Consider the following 4,031-nt stretch of genomic DNA (forward strand, 5'->3'; position numbering starts at 1 on the left):
TATTATCTTTATAAAAAAATTATATTATTAAACCAAATATAAATTAATTCATTATTGTACATAAATTAAATTATAAAAAAATTGAATTAAAAAATTACACAAAAAATGAGGATTTTCAAATAGTTAAATTGATACTAATATCGATATATTTTTGTTAAATTTTTATGATATCTTCAAACATATATTTTATTCAAAAATAAAAACATTATCGTTTTCTCAAAATCACATAAAGTCATATTATAACATCGACTGAGACAACAAATAAAATGAAATATTAAAATCACGATGTATTTCGCTGCATTGCACGAGTACGCTTCTAGTGTGTGTGTGTGTGTATATATATATATATATATATCAACAACTAAGAGATCCATTCGAGGAACATGGGGACTAATTGAAGTAATGAGCCTCCCAATATTGGGAGGCTCATTACTTCAATTGCGATAATGAAAAATCATTTCATTTTTTTATTTTTAGTTGAAATTTTCGGCGGTTCTCTAAAAAAGATAGCGAAAAAAATTATCCCTAGAGTCGAGACTAAGAGGAATGTATAAACCAATGCTTCCATAGATTCGATCGTGGTTTACAATTATAGCTTCCATACCTGTTTATTTTTTGGGGGATCATCCGGGCGACTGTTTACCAAAAACACAGGTCTCCGCAAAGTCATAAGACCATGTATTGGGGCTAACGCCTGCCCAGTACCGGACCTAATTAAAGTGTATACTTCTGTTGTTCTCTTATTTAACATAAAGTTCGCCTCCTACTAATCAATGATAAATCTCTATATATATTATAGATATTATTAACGTTTTTTAACGACGAGATCTATATATAGGAGCGTTCAAATAAAAACATGTCTCATTTGTTTAAACCGTGTAAACTAATCTTATCTATCCATTTTCTTGATCAATGGTCAAGATTAGTTTACTTTATTTTAGAAAATTAAAAAAATATCTATATTAAAAATTTATTTTATTTCAACAGTAAGGGCAAAAAGTTAAACAAAATTTAACATTTGGTAATATCCTTCTTGATATTAATGACACTATTTTTCATTTTTTAAAGAAATATATTATTTTTAACTTTAAATCACATCCATCAATAAAACATATAAAAAATGAATATAACACATCATATTCAATTATATGGAGTGAATCGTTTTAAATTTGAATTACATTATATGAACGAAATTGGTTTCAAAATTTAATCAACAGACTAATCCACGTAATACTGATCATATTTCGTAATTTTTATTATACTGGTAGATGGATCCGTTACACTTAGATAACGAAATTTTTTCATCGATTACTGACTTCATAAAAGTTTATAATACAACATGAAATTGTTTCACTTATGCAACCATTTCACTTATCAGGCTTAATACTGCCATGAACCAGTTTCACTTTCATGAAAACTATTTCATGTACAGTAATTTTCTTATTTCACCATCGATTTGATGGAATCATTCCTTTAGTCCTTACAATCTTGAAGATTATGGAGCAGGTTACAATCTTCAAGATTATGTAACAGATTAAAATTATTTCCCCGTTTCATCATGCACGTCGTTCATGACGAGCGAAATACAAAATGGCTCAACTACACCATCAATGCAACGGGTTCACCATGAAAATGTTTCGGTTCACATAATTTATTTGCAACAAGACCCGGTTTCACGTTCATGAAACCTGTTTCATTTTCCTTTTCATAATTTATTTTCAAAATGCACCGGTTTCATTTTCCTTTTCATCAACAAAATGGATCAACTATACCATCAATGCAAGGGTTTCACCATAAAAATGTTTTGGTTCACCTAATTTATTTGCAACATGAACTGGTTTTACGTTCATGAAACCTGTTTCATTTTCCTTTTCATAATTTTTTTCAAAATGCACCGGTTTCATTTTGTTTCTCATAAAAAAAGGATTAACTACACCATCAATATAACAGGTTCAACATAAAAATGTTTCGGTTCACCTAATTTCTTTGCAACATGAACCAGTTTCACGTTCATGAAACCTGTTTCATTTTGTGGATTTTTTTTTTGTTCATCTACGTTTTGATGATTTCACTCTATAATTCAATTGTTTCATCTAGACATGTTTCCTAATTATAACTCATGACAATATATGAAATCCAACTTTTTAATATTTTAATATAATTAAATATTTAAATGTTACCATTTATACAATTTCCTTTATTACGTTTCCTTAATTAAGATTTATTAATAACTTCTATATTTAATAGAAAATATTGTAAATGACCGAAATACTCTTATTGATTAAATTTAATTAGAAAAAAAGAAATTTTCTTATTGATCGAAATTGGTTTACACGGTTTCTTAGAAATGCACGATGTTCATTTTACGTGCCCATATATATATATATATATATATATATATATATATGTGTGTGTGTGTGTGTGTGTATGTGTGTGTGTGTGTGAGACTAGTCTGTTTTCGTGAGACCCGTGAGACCATCTTTTTATACTTGAAACTTTACAGCATAAACACTGTGAAGGTAAAAAAAAATTTGAACCTTCACAGCAAAAACACTGTGAAGGTTACCTTCACAGCATTTTGTTGTGAAGTTTCAAATGTTAAAAAAGTGGTCTCACGAATCTCACGAAAACAGATTGGTCTCTCATGATCTCAAGTATATATATATATATATATATATATATATATTAATTATTAATTATTACCACCAATTGGATCATAGATTAATTAAATTAATGGTTAAAGATTTCTTTGAAATTATCACCCAACTATTTTTAGTTCCAAATTAAAGCGACCATTCAATTAAAGTTGCATCAATAAACGAATGAACGATAGTTAATCATATAAGGTTTCTTAATTTTGTTAATTGAATTTTTTTATCCAACTTATTAATGATTTTCTTTTATAAACGGAAAAAATATTATAAGAATTCTAAATGATTTGCATAAATTGAAGGGCAACTTAGGGTCATAAAAAAATTACAAATTATGAACTCCGGCTCTTTATTCGAACCAACAAAAACTCTTAAAGTAGACTCGTTTAAGACCGCTCTACCACTGAGCTACTGAGGAACAACGGGATAGAAAAAATATGTCTTGATGTGTAGTTCGAAAGATGTACTTAAAAGTAAACTTAATTTAAAAAGGAAAAAATGTTTAAATATTTATAATTACCCAAATGAATGATTTTAATGGTTGGAATGTCATCATTTACCAACTTGTTTGGGATTATAATAGCAAGTAAATGCATAATTTTCACTTCCAATTTCTTAAAAAGAAAAATGCGGCAGATACACTTGAACTAATTGGTATGTTACTATACTGTAGACAACTACCTTTTCTAGACCGTAATGCAAGTAAGCTAGCTTGTTGACACTCCAAGTTGGTGCATATTCTCTTAATTTAAAAATTAGAGTGTCAAGTATATCGTGCACTTTTATACACTATAACGCACCACACTAAATTTCTGGGACGAGGTTAGATGACAGATATAACAAGTCCTATTGTTATCAAATAAATTTTTAAAAATCCTATGAATTTTATTGTAATATAATTTAAAATGTAACTCGTTTTAATAATTTTTTTTATTATAAAAATGACATCATTTGAAATACGGTAATGAAAAGCATTTAAAAATAAAGTTTTGTTGTCGTAATGTTTATAAAAAGCTCTGCAAAAATTTTGTAATTTTTATTTTTTTAATAAAATAAATAATATATTAATTAAGCTTGTAAATGATAATTGATTATATTTTCAGCTATACGTACACATTGGGTGCGTCATTAGATTGTTTACTGAGGCAAGATCTAAGGTGAATGCCCAAAAGCGACAATTAACTTTTCACTTACATGTGATGAAACAGATACATATATCTATACTATCTTATAAAGCAAATTTAATAAAAATCTTAAAATCTTAAAATACTAAATGACCAAGATACCATTTATATCACTTTTTCACCCCCTCCTCTCCTCCTCTCACAACCCATTTTTTAAAAATTATAATTTTAAATTTACACTTTATACTCCTATAAT

Source organism: Cynara cardunculus (assembly GCF_001531365.2).
Source record: "Cynara cardunculus var. scolymus isolate 2C chromosome LG 15, CcrdV1, whole genome shotgun sequence".
NCBI lineage: Eukaryota > Viridiplantae > Streptophyta > Magnoliopsida > Asterales > Asteraceae > Cynara > Cynara cardunculus.